Consider the following 25,809-nt stretch of genomic DNA (forward strand, 5'->3'; position numbering starts at 1 on the left):
ATTAATCATATACCTTACATCAAAATTATTAGATGGAAAATATTTGGTCCCTGACCATAGAACAATTAAGGAAACAATTGAGCATAATTTGTTGGTCTTATGCATACAATTACTTTTGTGTGCAATATACTATATTTCAGACCATGAAGTTTTGTTATCATAAGCAATGAGTGACTATTTATTTGAGGCATTTAATGTCCTATTAGTTTTGATATTTATCAATATTATCAAGATGGATTGTCTAGATTATATATTCGAAAAGTTGTGCTCTTAACTCAATTATCCTGCATACACAATTTTGTGAATGCCAAACTGTAGGTTGACAACAAACGCACATGTGATTATCTTATAGATGCATCTCTTTACTATATCACATGCTAGGTGAGCGGGTTCATATTCACCTTTTATACTTTCCAGAATTTAGGAATTTAGTCCCAACATTAGTTGATCCAATCAACTTGTCATGAGAACAAGCAACATAAAGAATTCTTGAAGAATCTTCTAGTTCTTTAATACATGTCTATTACTCCGTATGCACATCATTGAGATGTCCAAATCATTCATGCCAACTAATATAATTATTAGTACTAGTAAACACCAAGTTTACTATGCCATGTGTATTTTGCTTTAGTAAATTTCTATTTTACTATTATATGAGCAAATTTCAAATTTTATTACTCCGAGAGAAAATTTCAGATTTATTTTTTATCAATTACTCTTCCTCTTGCGGAAGTGAGTCGTAATTTCATCATGATAAAGTGCATATCCATAATTATAAGTCTTATCTTACACTATCCCATTCAGTTCAATATTGGATTTATTCAATCCCAATTATTAGTAAATAATCACTTATCAAGGCGACTGGACTCAATTTGATTATCAGGAAACTACGTCTGTAATCGTATTATTTTGTGCCAACAATTTTACAAATCTCAAATTGTGAGATGACAATCGGTACACATGAGACCAACTAGAAAAGGAATCTATTAGGACCATTAAGTATCTAAAAAAACCATTAGGTGGGTGAATAGGTCCACAAATATATCCATGTATATGTTTCAAGAACACATGGGACTCAATCTCAACTTTTGTTGATAATGGTCACACAACTAACTTGCCTTGATAACAAGCATTATAAGAAAATTCACCATTTAAAAGAATCTTTAAATTCTTTAACGAATGTCCATTTGAATTTTCTATAATTCATCTCATCATTATAGACCCATGCATGATGTTCAGATGATCATGTCAAAGTATGGAAGTATTAAAACTAGTAAATTTTTTATTTACTATAGAATGTGCCTTAATTGCACTAATTCTTGTTCAATACAAGTTTGAAGATAAAATAGAGAACTTTTATATAACACATGTATGCCCAAAGACAAGTTTTGTGATACCACGTCCACTACCAAATGTCGCAACCTTTTTCACGCCTAGCATGGATAGCTTACACCTCATTCACTTCAGAGAATGGGTATATATTTTTAGCATTTATTAAAAGTTCTCATTCTTCATGAATGGAACAGAATCATTAGGTACATCAAATTATGATAAGTTAGTACCTCATTCAATATTAATGTGCATTATTCAATCATTTGTCTTCTTTCTGACATATTATGCGATGCTACCACATTCACTTTAGGAAATGGAGCGATTTCAATAGAATAGGTTTCATGACTAATTTTCATCTAAAGCATATTGTTTTCTTTAATAGTAAATATATCATCAATATAGTGTATTGACACTCAAATCCAACGTCTTATAAATATATAAAGACATGTTATACCATAAATCGACTGGACACGAACCCAATATCTTATGGTGCATCAAGACAAAAATATGATGTTTTACCCTCTTGGTGCGATTGGACATAAATCTATTGTCTTACCCTCTTTTAATATGATGGAACTTGAATCCATCATCTTATTCTCAATCAATGAGATAAAATTCCAAAGTCAAATTGGCAATTTCATTTTTAAAAAATTAAAAAATTAAATACTGCATCACATCACCAATATAAAATACTTAGTATGCTTAGATCCACTATTGCCACTTTGTATTAAGACATGCAGATTATTTTCACCCGACCCCAACTACAACAAATTTTCCTCTATTCACTGAAAAAATCAACATCATGTCAATATATATATGCCTTGCTAATATCATGAACCAATTAGGTTCCTCAAATTGAAAGAGTATAATCAATTACATTCTAGCAAGTAATAGTAATAATATTAAATCAAAAATAACAAGCAAAGATTCATGCAACTTTACCTATCTAGGCCATATCAATATTTTACCATATAACAATAATATAATAAGCCCCAAATCTCCTAAAGAATTGTAGACATACCTTCAACAATGTTTGTTCCATAAATCTTGTGGAGATGGTACTACCGTTGTAGTCTAAATTTAATTAAAATATTAGAGATTTGTGTTGATAACATGTTATGAAACTATATAAAATAATAAGAATAAAGTAGGGAGAAGAGAGAAGACTTCTTATTTCTCTTGAAGGGATGATTTTACAATGAAGATAACCCCTCTATTTATAGAGAAAAAATGACTTGGTCCCAAAGTAAGGGTTCCTAAATTTTCTCTAACAGATGGACATTCACTATTTTAAGATCTCTTAGGTAAGGGATTCATTAGGCCAAGAGTGCCACCTTAAGGTGATCCAATTCTATTTGTGAAGAATAAAGTTGGGTATGTATAAATGTGTATTGATTAAAGGCAACTTAACAAGGTGATGGAGAAGAACACGTATCCCATGCCTCACATTGATTATTTTTTTGACCAATTTTAGGATATCGTGGTGTTTTCTAAGATTGATTTGTAATCTGGCTATCATTAGCTGAGGATTAGGGTGGCAAACATCCCTAAGACCATATCTAGGACTCATTGCAGTCACTATGAGTTCCTAGTGATATCTTTTGGGTTGACAAATGCCCCGGTAACATTAATGGAATTGATAGTGTGTGTGATCAACCCTTACATTGATTTCTTTGTCATTATGTTCATTGATGACATATCAGTATACTCGCGAAGCTGGGAGGAGCACAAGTAGTATTTGAGAACTGTGTTACAGACTTTAAGGGATTATCAGCTTTATACCAAGTTATCAAAGTGTGAGGTTTGACTTGATTGTAGCATACTTGGGCCACATGGTGTCCAATGATGGAATTATGGTAGATATGGCAAAGATCGATGCTATCGTTATTGGTCTTGGCCCACCTTAGTGATTGATATGTGGAGTTTTATCGGACTAGTAAGCTAGTACAGATGCTTTGTGGAGGGCTTCTCGACTATTGCAGCACCTTTTACTCGGTTGACGTGCCTTGATGCTCATTTCAAGTGGGAATAGAAATTTGAGTGGAGCATTCAGAATCTCATGTAGTGGCTAACTGCAACTCATGTTTTGACTCTTCTTTCTTAGGGAGATGGTTCCACAGTGCATTGCAATCTATTTGACATTGGTTTGACTTGTATGTTGATGAAGTAGGGTCATGTGATTTCCTATGCGAGAGGTAGATCAAGTGCATAAGTGCAACTCCCCCACTCATGATTTGGAGTTGGTGGAGGTAGATTTTTGCGCTTTACATTTTGAGGCATTTCCTGGATGGGGTCTTATGTGAGATCTATAATGATCACAGGAGTCTATAGTAATTGTGAGCCAGGAGGACCTTAATTTGAGGCAAATTGGATGGATTGATCTCATAAAGGACTACAACCTTTCTACTTTATATCATACGGCAAGGTGAACATCGTAGTGAACACCTTGAGTTGGAAGGCAGTGAGTATGGGTATTATAGCCTTACTTTCTTCTGTGGGGCGACCTTTGACTTTAGACATTAAATATTTATCCAATAGTATGATTCAACTTGATGTTTCGGACTCTATGCAGATGTTAGTCTATGTGGGAGTTTAGTCGTCTCTATTGGAGAAAATATGTGGTCGTCAATTTGAGGATAAAGTCATTTGTGGCTATCTGAGATTGGGTTTCTCAAGGTGACATTGGGCCGGCTTCCTTGAAATCTTATGGATTTTTTAGGTTTGACGGTCATATCTATGTTCAGATAGTTAGAGATTTGATTAAATTGATTATTCGAGAGGCCCATGATTTAGATATTTTATTCATCTGGGCATCACAAAGATGTATCATGATTTGAGATAGCATTAATGATGGTGCAGCAAGAGGAGAGATACTACGGACCACGTATCCCATTGTTTGTATTGTTAGCAGCTAAAGTCCAAGCCTTTGAGGTGTGGTGGTGAGTCTCAGAGATAGCACATTCCGTAGTGGAAGTTGGATTTCATTACTATGGAATTTGTTATGGAACCTCAGACTTCTAAAGGTGTTGACAACATTTGAGTCATCCTCGATGCACGTCCTACCCATTCAGTCTTCCTTAACTGTCGAGTGGTTGGCATGTGTATATATTCGGGAGGTGGTTCATCTTCTGGTGGTGCCAGTATCCATTATTTCATATAGGTATTAACTACCACAAAATATTTTTTACTGACACTTCTTTAGCGTCAATAATCTAATTGCTAGTAATATATTTTTTGAAGTGAAAATCTAGCGGCAAATGAACATTAGCCGTGAATACAATCATTTTTATTGACAATTCGAAGTAAATGTCCATAAAAGTTAAGCATACTTTTAGAGCTCACCAATAATTAAAATTTCATTATTTTTTTACCTTCACTCCACTTTTACTTTCATTCACTCCTTCACTTTATGTATTCAAAAGAAATTTCTTTTCTACTTCAAATTTATATTTCACTTGAAAGTTAGTTGTCCGCTTTAGGTCTTTTCCAATTCTAACTGTACTCCCTTGTTTATATCCAATTTATTGAGTTTTATAATTAATCTATGGTTTCTTGTATTCTTACTTCTTAGACTTTCTCACGACTTTTAGTTTTTTTTAATTAATTGTATGTTTTAGTTTTTGCTTCAGATTGGAATGTATATTCTAAGGTTTCAATTACACATTAAGGGTTTTCTATGTTCTAAAATTTTTTTTTGAGTGGCATCATTGTAGAATTGAAATCATTAGTTTTTGGTTGACTAGAACCTGACCTGAAGTGATTCAAAATAAAAGTTAGGGCAGATAAATTATGGTTGTTTCTGGTGGGGATATCTAATTCTAATTTTAGTTTTGTAGATAAATACAACCATTTCAATTTTTTATTTCTATGTTCGTGAACTTAAGAGTATTGTACTTATATTCATGAATATCGTACTCTTGCCTTTTCTAATATGAATATGTTGCCATTGTTTACTTCTTGTGAACATGGTTGTTTGAGCAGTGTGGGTTTTTTTTCGCATTGATGTTTGGCCAATGTTCCCTTGCTGTTTCAGGTATATTTGACTTCATATATGCATTAGAAATTTTGATTCATTATTGCTTATGTTTCATTGAGATATTTTATTTGTCTAGAAATTTGTATTTATGGATATTTGGTAGACCAGATCATTTGGGTTTGTATAGGTTATATTTTGTTAATTTTAGTGAGTATCTTGTGCTTTGGTATTCATGTTTGTGTTCTTTTATACATCTGCTCAAAGTCTATTAGACGTGCTTGAAGTATTTTGTTGCTACACTCAATTTTTCAAGTAAAGAAAAAATACTTCTAGCCATGGACTTGATCTTGAGGATTTCATGCTTGTAGAAACTTCCATTGTTGGTACAGAGACACATCAAAAACAACATAGTTATGCAATCAACATAGGATTGTCAAAAACACCTTGTAAATTACTTGATACGGTAATTTATTACTTTTGCTCTTTACATTGATTTGGATTGGCCTCAACACTGTGCTTGTTGTTTGAACCTAGAAACTTTTTGAATTTAGATTAGTATGCATTTTAAAATTTTTAAACTACCACATAGTTCAAGTTGAAGTTAGTTTGATCACTAGTTCATGTATACATCTACTGCTAGAACTTTTTTGATGTTCATTGTATTGAGCCATTAAGTATATTCATTATTGTGATCATCATGTTCTAGTATATATATTTATCTTTTAAATCAAGATGCAAAGGTGATTTACCATAGCACAAAGAAGGGAACCAGTGACCCATAATGGTTCAATTATTAGGAAGAGAATCCAAGAGTTAACTTTTTATTGTTTCCTTTATGGTCTTTTTATGATTTAGTTCTTTTCAGTATTCGATCCTCGTGATATTTTGTTTGTCTCGTCCCTGTTTTCTTTGTTAGCCCTCCTTAATTTATGATTGTACACTTCCTTAAAATTTAAATGGACTCTATGCCAAAAAATTAAAAAAAAAATAGCTTTGATTATATGAGATTAATGTTCTTTTGCCAAATTATGAGTTTTATGGGTATGGTTAAACCATCCTTCTCAAAACTCATGCATCTGTAAGATGTTCAATAGTAGGCTAAAAGGTAGTTTACAATTTGTGTTGTATCCTGTTGTATATTATGTTTTTGATGTAGAAAAAAAAATCAATTTAGACATATGTTCCACGAGAAATTTTACTAGAGAAAAGCTATATTTTGTGAGACAAACTACTCTGTAATTTAACAGTTTATCAAGTTTAAACTTTCCATGACGCAAAAAATGATTTTTACATATTTAATGAATAATGTATAGTCTACTTAAAAGCTATTGGGTTAATCCTAACCTATAAAGAATACTCTACCACCCCTATTAACAGAGAAAAACAATTTTGAGCTTCCATTTTATCAGCATAAGGTTTATGTTCTAGTTCAAATGATTCTTTGACACTTGATGAAAAACAAAGGTTTATTGTAATAATTAGCTTCTGTGAAGAGTTGCTAGAGAACTTAATCAACTTGTGAACCAGTGTATTAAGGTTGTATTTGTTTCCCATAGAATTGATGATTATTTCTTCTTCATATAGAAAGTTCAATCATTTATGAAATATGTTTATATGTTCCTTTATTCTTTGCAGACTTGCTCAAAATCAAAATGAAAAATAGAAAATAATTTCTTAAATTACATTCTTTTTTTCATCAACTGTGTTGGATTGGTTATGCCCTTTAAGCCTTTTATAGGATGACATTCTTGAAATTAGAAAATATCTACTTGAAGATGTAGAATAAATTTGGTGATATATATTATCTCTTTGTAAATAGTTTTTTTTATTAGTGTTAACTAAATAATATATTTAAGGCTTGTACTTCGTGGGTAAATTGTGAAGTTGGATTATAATGTTTGATTTCCTCATCTTGAGTGTAGTTTGTGTTAAAGTCTTATAAGCCTTAAAAATTGTTTCTACATGTGGGGATGATTTGTTGGATTCATTTGTATTTTCCAATTAGGGACTTGTTATACTAGTGTTGCAGAATATAAATTGATGTAATTACTTCTCCATGTATGGACATATGGAGAAGCTACCACAAGAGATAAAGTTAGGAGTCGCATCAGTTGGAAATGAGTAGAAGACAAACTAGTAGGTCTTACATTTTTTTTCAATAATGTCATAGATGTATATGTGACTTAGATATTTCTTGATCGTGCTCTTGATCCTTCAGAATTTATGAAAAAAATATGATATTAACTTTGAAAATATAAAAGAGTTTTGATATCAATTATCACAATTAAACTAAAACCAAGAATTCAAACAAGTAAGAGATGATCTAGGGCAAACAATTTACTAGAATCTCTCTTGTATTACTAGAACAACTCTTCCTCAACTCAATATCTTACTAGAATCTCTCTTTCGAGAATATTTGGCAACTAGAATTGAACCACAATTTCTCTTTCGAGCAAATCACAACAATCAAATCTTAATTGCAAGCACTTAAGATATTTTCCCACTTCAATTAATCTCTTTCGAGCATCAATCGAAGATCTAAACAAGGATTAAGTTTGCAACCTTAACCCATAAATTAACCTCATGCTAAATGGCTCAAATCGATGAATATATAGCAGTAAAACAGAGCAAGACACATGACCCAATAAATTAAATCAATATGCAATCTCATCATCACACTCCTAGAACTATGATTTTAGCCAAGCATCATAAAAGAAAAAGAAAGTATACCAAATATGCTTTCAGGCATTGGAGAGTTGAAATTAAGAAATAATCTCCAAGACTCACTTCAATTTGAACGCTCAAATTTCAGTTACAATGTTGTTCAAAAACCCCAACAATTAAGAATATTTCTCAAAGGGTAAAGGTTCTTTAGGTAAATTTCAAAGACAAAAGGAATAATTAAATATCTAATTTACTATCTGATCCAAGTCTAGTTATATTTTATCTCTTCTTTGGACTATTTATTATTTCCCAAAAATTGGTCCAAAATTCCATGTGCGTCCAGTTCAGCGACATTAGTCGGGCTCGCTAGCCCGTTCGGTGGATCACCATTTTCTCTTCAGCTCGCCCTTCCTTTGCTTCAGGCTTCAGTTTTTTGAATCTCAGTTGGCGAACACGTTCGAGTAAACCTTTCACATTCAGAAGATTGTCGTTTACCACCATGTTCACCCATTTAGCCTTCATTTTAACTCTGAAATCTGTCACCTTCAACGAAGGACTTTCCAGCTCGCGCATTGAGTTTGTAAAATCACCATTTCCACTTTTGTTCGCTGACTTTCCTTGAATATTTTCCATTGTGAACACTGTCACTTTGAGTGAGGTGTGACCTGTTGGGTGATCTGTTGTTTTGGTTAGGCAACTCTCAGCTGGGAGTTTACACTCTTTTCAATATTTTTGGCCTCTTTTTCATAGATTCATCATTGCCTTGTCTTTATCCTTCAATGTTGCAAAGCATCAAAATATCATATGAATAATACATAAATAGGCATTGAGGACACTAATTGCTGATTTAAAAGGCCTCAAATGAGTGAAAATCTACCACTCATCAATATGCATTGCCTATCACTAGTATAATTGGTTACTTATAGAACCTTTCTATTTTTGTGGGGCCGATTGGTTTATGTTTGTTGTTTGTACCTTTCGTACTTATGGAGGTTTGGTTAGGTTATTGTTTGATTATCTTTTGTATTATTGTGATATTGATATGATAATTGGCTAGTCTTATGACTTAGACTTATCTTGTTGTTGGTACTACTGATTTGGTTGAGTTAGCTTGGCCTTAGTCTTTTCTGGTGAATGATGGTGATTATTGTCAGTGTATTTTTGGGTAGTTGACTTCTGTAACATGGTGGCATTTGTGAGTATGTTGGGCTCGCGCCTCCAGGTACGTTCTTTGACTCGATTACCTGGCACTTGCACCCTTCTTCTTCTTTCGTATTGTCTATCTTATCATGTTATATCTCCAATTTAGTTACTTGTGGTGAGTTTCCTTATTTATCTAATGTTTATACTTGCATTGTCTATGGAACTCAGTCAGCTGATGCCTATTGAGTATTGTTTTTGGTATTTATAATACAGTTCTGCATCTTATAGATCATAGTACGAGTTTTCACCATTGACTTGGATCTTGTATGGATTAGCTTTTGTGATTCAATTTCCATCTATTTTGGCTAGGCTTTTCTTTATGTTGTATTCAGAGATAGCTTGTACATATATTGTATTTGTAAAAACCTTGTACTCTTATTTTGATTAGGTGCTCAATTACTGACCAATGTTAGGTCTTGGGGGTGGTTCCTTATATTATTTAAGTTGATTTCTCTCTCTCTCATTATTGTCAGCTTCATGCTTCTTGTTATTATCTTCTGTGTGAAAGCCTATTGATTATGGTTTGAGGCTATGGGTTGGGCTTACCTACTGGCGGGGTGTAGAAGGTGTCATCATGAGAAATTAGGTCATGACATTTTGAGAGGATGTATATCCAGGCTGGCCTTATGATGGTTAATTTTGATATGGGATTCTTCCCTAACAATTCGTATAGCCACGAATTTAAGGTCCCAGTATAACGTTCTTATAGTCATAGATTCAAGGTCTAGGCATATGATCTTTAGCAACAATTCTAGTTTTGGGCACACTTCTTCAAGTCACGTTTCAGGCACACTTCTTCAAGTCAAGTTGAGACTTAGCAACATGGTTTTATTGGGTTCTTTGGGAGTCTTATCTGCGGTTAAAGGCCTGGGTTATGTACTCCTCTAATTTGGTTCACTGGTTCTCGTACTCAATAATTATAGATATTTTGTGTACTCGTCAAACTTATGAGGGTTCGTTCGGGTTATCTACTTCAATTTACGCTTGAGTGTACCTTTTGGGTTAATGGGGTCAAATTAAGTTATAGCTAGTTACTTACTTTTCATTTCCATTCTTTCCTAGGCTCGTGTACATTGTAGTAACATTTTCGTTATCGTCCCGCTTATTGACCTCTAGTAGTGTTATTATTTGCTTTTTTCATATTTTGTTTACTTTTCCATCTCAGTTAGCTTAGGATGCCTGTTGGATACCTTTTTTGTTGGTGCTTCTACTACATTTTTCATCTATTTTGTGATGAAGTCCAAGCGCCAGTCACTCGCATTAATATCGAGCCGATTGTTGAGGTATTCAGAGTCAAGGGTGAGCTTTGACATACTGGATTAGTCTGCCTCTTTCTCTAATAGTTGTTGGATAGTTTCTTGCATTTTAAGACAAGTTTGTCTACTTTGGTCCACTTTTGGGACTTGTACTCTTTTGTAGTTTCTCTGTACATGTGACTACCAGATTTTAGGATTGGATCTCATTATGGATTGAATATATATTTGCTTCTATTTCTCTTATTCTCTGTTGTGTTTTTTAATTTATTTCCTTTATCGGTGGTTATTTTTTGTTTTTATCCAAGATTCCTATTGCTTATCACTCTGAGTCGTGAGTTTGCTTACATACTAGAAGGTTATAGTAAATGTCATCATGACTTGAGTTCTTGAGTCGTGATAGAAAAATGATTGGCCAAAATGGAAGGACGCAATTCAAGTGGGATTGACTTCAGTTAAAAAACGTGATTTTTTGGACTTATATTTTGAACACCTGAATGTGTCAAGCTAGTGTGGTACAAACGGTTTTTTGTGTGAAAAAATTGAAAAGATTAAGTCTTTATACTTGTGGGACAAGAATTTTTGCAAAGTTCCATTGATTATGTGAAGGCATATCCTCCTATGGTTAATGCAATTACCTTCAAGTATCTAGTAAATCTGGCAGTTCATGAATAACTTAAAATGTGCATAAAGAATATCGTTAGAACCTATTTATATGGTTCATTAGACCATGATATTTTCATAAAAAATTTTGAAGCATTGCAAAGTGCCTGAAGAATATAAAAGTTTGCAAGAAACTTATTCGATAAAGCTTCAGAAATTCATATATGGATTAAATTAATCAAGGGGGATGTGCTAAAGTCATTATTAGCCAAATTTTGAAGGATGGGTACAAAAGTGATCCTTTTTGTCCTTGTGTTTTTATAAGAAGGTGTGGATCTGAATTTGTTATAACAACTGTCTATGAAGTCAGGTTAGAGATGGGTGTTCATCTTGGCGGGTGTAGTTCTAGCTCAACCTATTTTGACATTAATGAAGATTTTTTTTGGAGAAATTGTTTCAAAGAGGTTCTATGTGTTGAGACATAGATTTTGCAAAGGAGATTATGGAGAGGAGATGCAAGCTGTTGAAGATTATATGAAGAAGGTGGATAAATTTATTTTGTCAGAAATTCAGGCCAAGGGGGAGATTTGTTGGGTATTAATTACCCTGAGTTTCTTACCATAAATAGGTTTTTCTTTTAAGAAAAGATTTAGGATTGACTAGTCCTTTCTTGTAGGAAAATGTTTAGAACTCTATAAATAGAGACATGTTCCTTTTAATTTAATCAGCATTCATAATGTAGTCCTAGGGGTTTGTGAGTTTTGGTTATATGAGAGACTTTATGAACCTCCTTGTATTCTGAGTGAATTGGTTGAGGTTATTTCTCTCTATATTTTGTACTCTCATATTTATATAGTGAATTGATCAGGTCCTTTGTGGACGTAGGTCGATTGATCGAACCACGTTAAATCTTTGTGTCTTTTGGTATATTTCTCGTTTGTCTTCTTACTCATGGTCTTTCGAGGTTTTCTTTGTTAGCTTCCGCATTGCACCTAATTATTTTGATCCTAACAAGTGGTATCAGAGCCAGATTCAATGATGGAGCCAGGTCCAGATTCAATGATAGAGCCAGGTCCAGTAGTTCGATAATCGATGATTGAACCAGGTTAATCGGGTGTTCATCTTTGCAGGTGTAGTTCTAGCCGCAACCTATTTTGACAGTAATGAAGAATTTTGTTGGAGAAATTGTTTCAAAGATGTTCTTGTGTCGAGACATAGATTTGATGGAAGAGATTATGGAGAAGAGATGCAAGCTGTTGAAGATTATATGAAGAAGGTGGACAAATTTATTTTGTCATAAATACAGGCCAAGCGGGAGATTTGTTGGGTATTATTTTCCCTGATTTCTTACCATAAATAGATTTTCCTTTAAGGAAAAGGTTGAAGATTTGACTAGTCCTTTTCTTGTAGGAAAAGGTTTAGGTCTTTATAAATAGAGGCTTGTTCCTTCTAACTTAATCAGCATTCACAATGTAGTCCTAGGGTTTTGAGAGTTTTGGTTATGAGGGAGAATTTGTAAACCTCATTGTATTCCGAGTGAATTGATTGAGGTTATTTCTCTCTATATTTTATACTCTCATATTTATATAGTGGATTGCTCATCTCCTTTGTGGATGTAGGTTGATTGACCGAACCACGTTAAATCTTTGTGTCTTTTGGTATATTTCTCATTTGTCTTCTTACTCATGGTCTTTCGAGGTCTACTTTGCTAGCTTCCGCATTTCACATAATTATTTCGGTCTTAACGGAAACTACTAATTGTCATACAAATAAAAATCATTTAAGTTCTTATTGTTGTATTACCTAGGGGTGTGCATCGATCGGTTCGGTTTTATGTATTATCGGTTTAGTTTATCGATTTTTTATTTTTAAATAAGCTAAACCAATAACAAACCAATAAGATATTCTTTATCGATTTTCGGTTTATCAATCTTTGGTCATTAATAGTTCGGTTTTCAGTTTACCCAATAAGAAAATGCTCATAAAATAAATATATGATTTCTCACTTCTCTAACAATTTGGTGCGATACAGTGAGACAAGAAAATCAGTTGTAAATGCTTTGATATAGTAAAACAAGAAATATAATGAGAAATTGCATCAATAAGAATAGATGAAGTACGAAGGCAACTTACATGTTACAACCAAAACATAATATGGAATTATTGTTGTGAAGTAGAAGTACTGTGACGTGTGAAATATGCGGACCGTAGTGTAGAGTACTGATATAGTGTCTAGTTATTTTAAATTGTTAATATTTAATATTTATTAAGGATATAGTAGTAAATTATTATTGTCTTAATGGGTTATCAGTTAACCCAATAACCCAATACTGAAAATCGATAACCCAATAATTTTTTTTTTATAAAACCATTTAAAACCCGTTAACCCAATAATATTTTTTTGGTTCGGTTTATTGATCGGTTCGATTTTCGCATACCCCTAGTACTATCCCTTTTCAATCAATTTCATCACCACTTATTACTATTTTATCATAAATTAAGCTCACTAAATATATTTCAAAAAAATTATAGTTAGATAAGAGTTTGCAAATACTAGCGCTTTGCATTCTCTCGGTGTAGATATTTATTTATTTGTTTTGTTAGGACACTCCTTTTCACATTTAACAATTATAACATCTGAAAAAATAATGTTTTATTTTTCTTTTTTAGGAACTTGTTCACACAATTGAGTAGTGATTCCAGATTTCCTAGGTACCCAAAAAAAAAAAGAATGGTATATATATAAATAATAATTAAAAAATGACTTCATATGTTTGTACTCTCTGGGTGTCTTTGGTACGAAAGAAAAATGTTTTCCATGGAAAATATTTTTTCAAAATATGTTTTTTTGGAAAACAAGTGGATTTCTAACTTATTTTCTATGTTTGGTTGGTGAGTAGAAAATATTTTTTAATGTTTGGTTGGTGAATGAAAAATATTTTTCAGAAAATATCTTTTATTTTTGGCTTGAGACTAAAAAATACTATTTAGAAAAATAATTTTTGATCTGAAAATCAACCCCCATAATTGATCTAGGACTCAACCCTGACACCCAGACTAGGACAAGATCCCGATGACCATTCCAAAATCCGACGGTTTTAGGGGACTGCTAAGAGGTATGCCAACTCGTTGGATGAGTAGTTCTTCCCCTGAGATCTGACCCAAATTTTTTTTTGTATTCACCAATTTTTGCAATAATAGTTTGGGCCACGGCAGGATTAACCGCAATTTATATGTTTCGGATCTATTTATTTACTTTTGAAGGGCATTTAAACGTTCATTTTCAAAATTATGGTGGGAAATAGGGGTGTACAAAAACGAACCGAAAACCAAACCAAATCGCAAACCGAGTCAAACCGAGAAAAAAAAACCCGACTAGTGGTTGGTTTGACTTGGTTTGGTATTGGAAAAAAACCGACTATATTTGGGTTGGTTTGGTTTTAACTAAACAAAATCAACCCAAGACCAAACGAACCCGACATTATATATATAATTTTAAAATTTTATTTTATACATAAAATTATTTACTTTGATATAATTTTTAAATATTTCTTATACTTTTTCATAGTTTTTATCTTTTAATATATTAATTATTTTAAAATTTGAAACTTAGAATTCTAAATGGTTCAATAAAGATTATAGTCCACAGATATTAGTAATTATAATAAAGCTTAAAATCAAAATTAAATTAATACTAAAGGAAAAATAATAACCAATTCAATACTAAGAATGACAATAATATTAAATAGTTGTTCTATGGTTTTACATTGGTTTATTCAAATACATAATCTAATTTTAATTTCCTTTAATATTTAGTCATGTAACTAATATTTATTAAACTTATTTTAGCATGATTTAGTACTTTTAAATTATGATCATTTTCATTATGACTTGTTAATTTGCAATATTTGTTTTACGCGATTTCATTATTATTATTATTATATTTTGTTGGATATTTTAGTATCATTACTCATATAATATTTTGTGTTATTTTCATTCTATCCGTTAGCTTTCTATATCAAATTAATAAATGCATGACATGTGTTTGCGAATAATTTTCATGAATGCAACTCTATACTGGCTGACCCTGTCAATTGTCCACGCCATTGTAATGGACATGAACTTACCTTTTCTCATAATATCCATTGCCAAAGTGGTTATCCACCTCTGATAGAAGATAATTAGAACTAGTGCATATCAATGAAACAACAGCAAGTACAGAAAATAGATTTCACATTATATAAGTAATAATACAAATACAATAAGACTAACGAATATCCAGATTTGGAATGTGAGCAATTTTGTGCCAGTCTTCTCCTATTTTTGTATCACAGCGCGTTCCCACTTCTGGACAACCAGTAACTCCTAAATTTGTGAGGGTTGTTAGGTGCTGCAATCCCTCAGGTAAACATTTTAGCATCTTACATTGTTCAACAAATAACTCTGTGAGTGAAGTTAAACCTTTCACCCCTTCCTCAGGAAGACTCTCTAGGGCTTCACAATAGTCAATTGTCAAACTCTGTAAAGCATTGAGACTAGCCAGGCTGGTAGGCAGCTCTTTGAGATTCTTGTAGTAAGAGATAGTCAAGTATTTGAGATTTGTAAGGCTTTTGAACATCTCTTCTGGGAGTGAAGTCACTTGGTTGTTAGCACCAAGGCGGAGGGAAGTAAGACTGCTAAGATTAGATATGGTGCTCAAACCTGTTGCATTTCTGCTGCCATGAACTTCTAATTTCTTGAAAGATGAAAGGGTTGGAAAAACAAACATAGGGCAATATAGAATCTCCATCTCTTCAAGCATGGGGAATTTCTCTTCTCCTTCCTCTTTCACCAATCCTTTCAAATTATGAAAGAACCAAATACAAAGTCTTTTCAGGGATGGAAATCTTCTTCTTGTGGGGAATCTAGAATGAGCATCCTCCTCCTCAACATACTCAACCTCCGCATACCCGTATTGTAACTCTAGACTTTCTAAACAAGGCAGCTCCCCAAAGGGTGGCAAACACAAGCAGTTTTTGCAGCTTGTAATTCTAATAGAGAAGACCTTCTCCAAAACTGAACGATTTATCCAGCTTGGAAAACGGAATCCTCCAAAGGCAATGATTTCTAAATTTTTCAGATTGGGGTGTGGTTTGAGGGCTTCAAGCACTTTAACTTCTTCTGATTCATAACTATGTGGCCCGTCGATGTCCCAACTCATGGTTAAAGAATGCAGATTTGCTTTTGTAGATAAATTGGCTTCTTTTGCATCCTTATCATTCTTCACTCTCTCAAGATGTGTGATTGAAATTGGGCCATAGAGATTTAGATTTTTTAGTTCACCAGGTTGATAACCCTTCTTGCTTCCCACAATAAAGCAACCTAGAGTCTTAAGGCATGTCAACAATCCTATCCTTGGTGGAGTAGAAGTCAATGGACAACCATCAAGTACAAGATTTCGGAGACTACCAAGTTTACTTGTTTGTTTTGGCAAACAATAAAGTGAGTAGCAATTATGTAGATCAAGAGTCTGCAGATTTTGAAGCTTGCGTAACCTCTCTGGAAGACTACGAAAGTTATTGCGAGACAGGTCCAGGTATCTTAAATGTAATAGATTTCCAATGGAAGAGGGTAATTGCTCAAGTTTTGAGTAACTTAGATTAAGCACCCTTAATGAGACAAACTTTTTCAAGAGCGAAGGAGAGTAAGAAGACACCACTTCAGCGAAACTAATGGACATCATATGTGTGTAACTTTTTACATTTGTTTCACGGATATTGCTGCTTGATACGCTTTCTGAAAACAGAGATGTAGCCAAATCATGAATGAGATCATGCATCTTGAAATACGTTTTACCGGATTTTACTTCAATCTCTTGGAAGAAAGACCTCAAGTATAATTCGCTCCATACTTCATTACCCACATCCTCTAACTCCAAGTTTCCTTTTGATAAAAGAAAACCATGTGCCATCCAGAGAGTGATGAGATTTTCCTTTATCATTTTGGTGTCCTTTGGGAATACTACACAATATGCAAATCATTGTCTCAAATCAAGTGGAAGGTGATGACAACTAAGTCTCAAAGCAGGCAAAATAGAACTTTCATCTTGTGGCAGACTCCAAATCTCATTGTCTCTCACATGTTCCCATTCACTTTCTTCTCTCTTGAAGTGTAAAAGACCACCAAGAGTTTTAGCTACTAAAGGTACACCACCACATTTCTTCACAATCTCCTTTCCAATGGCCACTAGATTAGGATTTGCTTCTCTTTGTTGCCCAAATGCACGTTGCATAAACAACAGTAAACCATCATGTGGAGACAAATTTGATAAATGATATGATTGCGACGTTCCCATAATTGATCCAACCTTTTCAAGACGAGTAGTAGCTAGAATGGAAGCACCTCTTGATCCAACCTTTAAGACTGCTCTTAACTTAGCCCACTTTTCTAGATCATCATTCCAAACATCATCTAAGACAAGCAAGTATCTTTTTCCATTCAATAACTCCTGAACCTTCTTCTGGAATGTAGCCAAGTCCTCGACATCAGGAGAACTTCTTTCAATACTTCCTATAATTGTCTTAATCAACCTTTTCTCATCAAAATCATCTGAGACACAAACCCATATTTTGGGATTGAAATGCTTAGTCACTCTCTCATCATTGAAGATCATTTGGGCTAGTGTTGTCTTTCCTAGTCCCCCATACCAATTATAGGAAAAATCGAAAGTTCTTGGACAACATTAACATTGTTTATCAGGATTTTCACTATCTCATCCTCCTCTTTGTCCCTTCCATACACTTTTGGTTCAGTTAAAACAAAACCTGTTCCAAGTAGTGTGGACATAAAAGATTTGTTACAATTGAGCTCAGTAGAATGAGTCAGCAAGAAATATAGAACACTTTTGCAAACTAAAGAGACAAAACAATCAGGTAGACAGGGATGGCAGATGGGGTGGTGCAGGGCAAACACACACAAACCCGCAAAGATTTCAACCAGCCACCTTGCAAAGTTTGTTGTTTTCAACTTGTTCCACCTCAACACGCATAATTTGCTATGTTTTATTAAAGGGTAAAGGGTCAAAAATGCCCCTAAACTATTCGTAAAGTTCTAGATATACCTTCCGTTTAAAGGTTGGCTCACTCATGCCCTCGCCATCCAACTTTTGGTCTAAATATGCCCTTATGGGCGTTAGTTGGCCTGCTGGACATATCCAGCTCATTTTTCATTTCTTTAAATGCCACATGGAATTGTCATGTCATTTTGACTTTACCGCATGACATTTCTATGAAAATGGAAAGGGATCAATTATACCCCTATAAAATTCGAACCCATAAACACCTAATCCGACCCATAAAATCAACCCCCCCCTTTTAAAGAAACTACCCGACCCGTTTTCAACAATTTTGTTAAATTTTATTTTTTCGGTAGATCCCGAAAATTAGTAATTGATTAATAAAAAATAGGAAAAATATGAAAAAAAATATAAAATTAATGTCAAAAATTCACAAATAAATATTGTAACCTTAAATTCAACAAATTTTCAACAATTTTTTTAAAATTTATTTTTTTCGATAAATCCCGAAAATGAGTAATTGATTAATCAAAATTATGAAAAAATATAAAATTAACGCCAAAAATGACATGGCAATTCCATTTCAATTTTCATATAAATGTCATGTGGTAAAGTCAATATGACATGGCAATTCTATTTGGCATTTAAAGAAATGAAAAATGAGTTGGATATGTCCAGCAGGCCAACTAACGCCCATAAGGGCATATTTAGACCAAAAGTTAGACGGCGAAGGCATGAGTGAGCCAAACTTTAAACAGAGGGTATATCTAGACCTTTCCGAATAGTTTAGGGGAATATTTGGCCATTTACCCTTTATTAAATAAAATGCTAGATACAATCCATTTGTATCGAAATCCTTCCCAACAGAACTGTTTCCTCCTATTTCCATAACAATTGTTTTACAATTTAGACTTAAGATTCATAACTCACAAATTTGAAATTTCTTTTTTTTAGACCGTAAATTCGATACAGAAAATCATCTAGACAAATGTTAATGCAAAATGAATCCAGACCCCTAGCATTGTTTAGTGCCACAAAAATTCACACTTCCAATAGCAGATCCAGACTAAGTTTGACTAAAACAATCTTTTGGACAGACTGATATATAATTGCATCATATTTTGAAGGTATAATTCATAAATATGTCTTTTAACTTGGTCTCAACTAACATCAATACCTCCTACTTTGGATGTGCATAAATAGATACTTAAACTTGTATAAAATTGAACAAGTAAACACTTGCGGCCATCATAACATAATACACATAGGAGCCAAGTAGGATGCAAATTGTCATATAGGACGTGTGTGTACTTTGTTCAACTGTGCAAATCCAAAATTAGAGGACACAAATGCTAGCAGATATCAAGTTAAAGAGCATGTTTATATATTATACCTTAAATAAATGCAAAGCTCACGTTAAAAAAAAATATTTTTTTAAGAACGGCTCCCGCCCCATTGCCAGAGATCACGGTTAACCCACGATGTGTTAACAAATTGAATCTAAATTACGCTATTAATTAGTAGTGACACCTGTTTCACGCGTGGAGGTGGCTTGTCTCTCTATAATATTTTCAAGGAGATGAAACTTGCTTCTTTCCTCAGCAATTGCATCTAGTTTCTCCATTATATCTTTCATCTTTTTGACAATTTTATGACGGAAATTTATAATCCCTGGATGATAAAACCCAAATCGAGATTGCTTGAATTTTGTTGCCTCATTTTTACATTCGCCCAATATGTCATCAACTTCATAGGCTACAGAATTGAGTTTCTGCAACCAATTCTCAATTGCCTTGTCCTTCAATTGCTTATCCTGAGCATCTTGAAGCACAACTTGAATTGTGGAAAACACACTCGACAGCTTTACAAATTCCTTTTCAAAACCGAAAAGCAATACAAATTTATCTCCGATGAAAGAAGCCAGATTTTCTAGAAGAACTTGAAGGAAAGCGTCCACCATTTATAGAATTCTATATGAAGCACCACTCTGCAGATGCTAAGACTTGATACTTTGAGCACTTGAGCAGTGTGGGAATTTTATATTTCATGAAATCTGCAGATGCCAAAGACTTTTCTGCCAAATGGCGGCTAAATTCTCTCAAATTGTCAACTTTGATATGCTAAATGGCCACCATATGACAATGAAATTAAATCTTTATTATTTCCTCCACTCCAAAAATGAGTGGAACAGATTTTTTTATGCAAAGTGAGTAAGAACTATCATTAATTGTGGGAAGGAATTATTTATTTAACTTTATATGGTGGGTGGGACCCACATAGGGATGACTATTGGATGGATTGAGTTAAATTGGGTGGGACATTGTCAGGCTCCGAGCCTACACCCTGAACGTGGACGGCACTCGAGAACCATTTTTGAATCCCAAGTGAACCCTTGGCCTGATTGACTGTTTAGCAAAAGACTTACTCAAGCATAAAGAAGCTTTGAAAATAGAATTTAGAACATTCAAACTCAAGCAAATACTTAACTCAAACTATTTGAGAATACTCAATTGTAATAATAATAATAATAATAATAATACTTTGCAAAACAGTCTCAAAACATCTCAAATAAAATGGAAATATTGAGAGACTCCTCAACTCTAACTCTCACGAGCCGTCTACCGCTTCACGGGTCGTTTAAACCATCACGGCCCGTCTAGTGGGTTGTCATGTTTTCCTGCCCGACATGACTTCACAAAAATGGGCATCACTTTCTACTCCGGACTCGCAATTAGGCAAACTTGGTGGCGTTGGAAAAAGGACTCAAAGGCATTTAATTTGATAGGCCACCTAATTCATTTTGTGCTGAGAGATATGATCGTTTGAAGTTGACTCTAAACTCACAAGTCACAATGTGATGGGTGACTTGTACGGACCACTAAACGGACTGTACAAGTCACCACGGGCTGTTTAGTGGCTCGTCTAGGTGACCTTCATCTTTGTTGCCTTGGGCAGTCTTTCACGATGCCCAAGACAGGTCGTGGTCCCCTAAACGGGTCGTCTAAGGTCTCATGAAGGATCCATGGTCCATTTTGGGTTTGTTGACTTGCCCATTTGCCCTTTTTAGCCATGTCTCAAAGTCTGAGGTGTTACAATATCCTCCCACTACATCAAAAATGAGCTTTAGCGGCAATTAATTAGCAATTGACGCTAAATATGTATTTGAAGCGGTAATTAACACTCTTTGTATATGTCCCTAAAGGCTTTAGCGACATTGGATCTAATGACACTTAACTAATGTCGGGAAAGACTTTAACACTCTTTATTAATGTGTATATTTATTGCCGCTAAATTTTTTTTCTGTTGTAGTGTCCCTTGGTAATATTCTTCCTAGAATGAGGCCAAATAAGCATGAAAGGGGTGGGGAAGTATCTAACAATCCACACAAAGCACAAAACATGCAAATAGCATAAACTTCAATATACCAACTTAATGAGTACTTTTCAAAGAGTCAGTACCTTGGTCTAGAATTGATTCAGAGGAAAAGAGGTGAGGGTATCTCTTCTTAATTTTATTTTATTTTGAAAACAATTAGTTATATAATCTTCCAAAAACTAAACGAAAAAATATAAATGAATAAACAAAGAAAATCACTACCCATTACCCTCACCCCACTCCACTACACACCATGTGCACCAACTACTACAACACATTTCCTACCCACTAACAACACGCACACCCACAAAAAAACTACAAAAGAACACCTTTATCTATACTATCTTAAAAGAATGAACTCTCAAACTTGAATGATAAATTACTATAATACCTCCAATTAAAAATACTCAATTAATTTTATTATATTAAAAGTAGATACCTTTTCAAATTAAAAGGATTGTGACTTTTTCAATGAGTTATGACTTTTTCAAAGGGTTGTGACTTTTTTGATGGGTTGTGACTTTTTCAATGAGTTGTGACTTTTCCGAAGGGTTCTGATTTTTTCGAAGGATTGTAACTTTTCTAAAGGATTAGGTCTTTTCTGATAAGTTGTGCCTTTTTCAAAGTGTTGTGACTTTTCCGATAAGTAGTGACTTTTTCGAAAGATTGTGACTTTTCGGATAAGGCACAATTAACATCTATTCATACTACTATTTGGTAGCTATAAAAAGAGGAGTTTCCTCACACTTTTAAACTATAATTTCTTTAAGTTCTCTGCTCTTCTTCTTAAAAAATCTCAAGTGTTATTTGCAAAAATTGATTAATTTCGAAATTCAATGAAATTTGAGGTACCTCATAAGAAAAAGTTGGTGAAAAATTGTAGCAAATCATTCATCAATTCACACTCGTATTTTTTCTTACCATTTTCATGAGTTAACAGTGATAAAAAAGTTGTGGGAGAGACAATAATATTAAACATATATGAAAAAAGGCATATGATTTGGGTAAGATATTACTTCTTTGTTTTTTTTATTTTTTTATTCTTTTCCCTCAAAACGAAGGAATTTTCTTCCTAATTTTTCTAAAATAATGGGTATCAACGTAGTCCATTGAATTATTAATTTTGATGTTAAATTCACTATTTCAAAACTAGATTTTCACTTTTACTTATAATATGATAACGTAGCCATGATAATAATTATTTTTAATAGATATGTATGTAAAAATGAATGGAGAAAGTAAAGTGTTGGTGGCAAAAGTTTTAAATCAAATGGAACACTAGAGTGAACATAGCATGAACATATATTTTCGTCTCTATGTATTGTTCCATATAATTTTTCTTTACGCCACAAGATACACTCCTTACTAGCTATATAAACATAGATAAGAAAATAGTGATTGATCATAAAATGATCTTAAATCAAATTATTGATTCTATAAATAATACTTTACATTTTATTCATCTATTAATTTTTATTATTGAAAAATTCAAATATTTTATATCATGATACAACTTATATAAGATACTATATACTTTCATTAGAAAACAACTATATAATATGTATGCGGCAGAAAAAAGGAGAAGACTACAATTCCACAAAGATAAGGTAGAAACTTAATGAAATGAAATATTTTTCACAATAGGTGATGTTATTGATATATTAAAATTAAATTATTCTACTGAAGTGTATATAACCATCATTCATGATAACAACCAAGTACACATTTTAGTAAAATTACTTCTCTATAATAGCCTTACTCAAATATTAATAGAGCAATAATATTTTATCAAAAATATGTTACTTATATATAAAGATAAAATATTGAAATACTTATGGTAATCCTTATTAGTGTCATACACATACTAAATTTCAAGTATGAATATTTAAGACAAGATTTGTACTTAAACGGTGTACATCATTTATGTTCATAACCTCAAGAGGAAAGGCTATTGGTGTCATCTTTTGAATGGATATTTTTTTCTATTTTGTTGGTTAGATTTGTTTATAAAATTTAGTGAAGTAAGAAATAATATTATTAAAGAAATGTCACTTTCTCCTATATTTAAACTTTGAATGTATTTTGAAATGTTTTATTGATATCTGGTCATTTTGATCTCAAAATACAAGTAATTTTATGACAATATGTATTAATAATTTAAAAACACTTGTCCTATGTTTGTTCAATTATAATTATTTACTAAAAAGGTTTAATTTATTAATATTAATTCTATTTTATAACATCATATACTATATATATGATACACACGTGTAACGCACGTGCCGTAAAACTAGTACTATAAATTACGACAACAACATACAATCAATCAGCAATGGACATTCACCCAAAATCCCACATACCATAAACTCACGCCCCAAATAAAAAAAAGACATTCACGCTTTTACTTTTCTTTCAAAAATTCACCAACAAATTCACATTTTTTCTTCCTTTCTCATTACTACTTTCATATAAACACAATACATATACCACCACATACAATCTACAAAAGTTTTGTGGGAGTACTAATCGAGCTTCCATCAAGATATTGCGGTACACAACTTTACCTTTATCTCTTTAATTTATTTATGAAATTTGACGTAATTATATGATAAGTTTTCTTGCACTTTTATTTTATTCATAATTTGATTGAAATGAAGAATAAGCTAAGTGTTATGTCTCTAATTAATAAATGAAAGTAGTTTTATTTGGTGATTTTTTAATTTACTTATTAGTTATGATAACTTAAAAATAAATGGGTCATGGCGTTGTTCTTGTCTTGATTTAGATGCCAATAATGATAAATTAAGTAGGAATTATTGGGCTCAAAATATTATTGTGGTTTTTATTTTAACAAACAAAGAATTGGGTTTATTTTAACATTTCGTCTGTCACGCCCCGAGGCTACCCCCTGGGTGTAAACACGGGACCTAGGATCACGAGTGACTCCAAGCTAACCCTGAGTTGTCATATCATAAGCATACTTAAACAACTGGACAAAAGATACTATGTGGAAGCTTAAAACATGAGATAAACCGAATGGTGGGGAATACCCAATACTGATCTGAATATATAAATATTGAATTAGAGTTAATGATACGGGACTATAGCTCAAAACTAAAGCTAAATCTAACTATGTCTAAATAAAGTCTCTAACTGACTAGAGATGCTGGGACATGTCCCCAGCTAACCCTAGCAAAACTGAAACTGAAATGAAAGACTAAATCTGAAAATGCATCTATTGTCCTCAAAGTATGAGGACCCACCACTTAAGCTGTTGAATGTGGATTGGGAACCGATTTACGCGTGATCTGAATGATGGAGACCTGAACCTACATCACGAAAAGATGTAGCGCAGAGTATGCGTCAGTACTTGTAAGATACTGAGTATGCAGGATAGGATAAAGCTGAACAAACATATAAATTGAAAAAAGCATACTGAGCAATGATATAATTTGAACATGATGAATATACTGAAATATATAGAAATGAACTAAACTGAATGCAATGACCAAGTACATAACATGGTGAGACTGAAAATCTGGTCAAATGCACTAGAGTTTGATTGTGGGAGCTACTACTAACCGACATAAAACCATGTGAGAAAAACATGGAGTCCGATGTATACACCCCATCGAGAGGACCCAATATACCTTGCCAGGGGTATAAAGGCATGACTGGCGTTATCACTAAAATTGATGCCCACATAGGGGACTTATAAACCTACGGGGGCACGTAGTTCTGGGACTATGAGGGTACATTGAAACCCTAGTCCACTCGATGTTAAGCCTACTCCCAACTGAATATGTATATCTAACACACATAACTGAAATACTGAAATGCTGAATAGCTCAAAATACTGACATGCAAATCTGAAAATGTAACAATTACATATTGATAATGTGACATTAAAAAACTGAAGCATGTATATTTGTTTAACTGACCTAGCATGTAATTCATGAACTAAGAAAATCTACACAACTAGAGTTCTGAGTTTCATGCAAAGAACTAGGGAACGATTCCACAAAAAACATGATAATCTTATTAGGAATATGATAACGTTCAAATATACTTCTTGAAAAGAAATATAAACGATCGTATGCAATATATTTACCCAACTATGAGTCGGGGTCGATCCCACAGAGAATATGGAAGAATATTGTCAATAGCAAATATTTAACTCGATAGTCGTTATATAAAAATGGGGGGATTTAAATTGAAATAAAATAAAAACAATAAAAAGATAACTTTGAACTAAGTATTTATTTATATTCAGATTATTAAAAGTAACTAGGAATGTGTTCCCCATAAGCTCATAACGCAGTAATCCTAATAATAGTAATCCTTTTCTA

The 25,809-nt window shown here is 33.1% G+C and overlaps 1 pseudogene; it reads right to left on the minus strand.

Moving 5' to 3' along the window:
• Window positions 1-15,233: 15,233 nt before the first annotated feature.
• On the minus strand, window positions 15,234-20,226 carry LOC102603877 (putative disease resistance protein RGA4; annotated as a pseudogene).
• Window positions 20,227-25,809: the final 5,583 nt, after the last annotated feature.

The sequence above is a fragment of the Solanum tuberosum genome, unplaced genomic scaffold, assembly GCF_000226075.1.
Source record: "Solanum tuberosum cultivar DM 1-3 516 R44 unplaced genomic scaffold, SolTub_3.0 scf00183, whole genome shotgun sequence".
Lineage (NCBI taxonomy): Eukaryota > Viridiplantae > Streptophyta > Magnoliopsida > Solanales > Solanaceae > Solanum > Solanum tuberosum.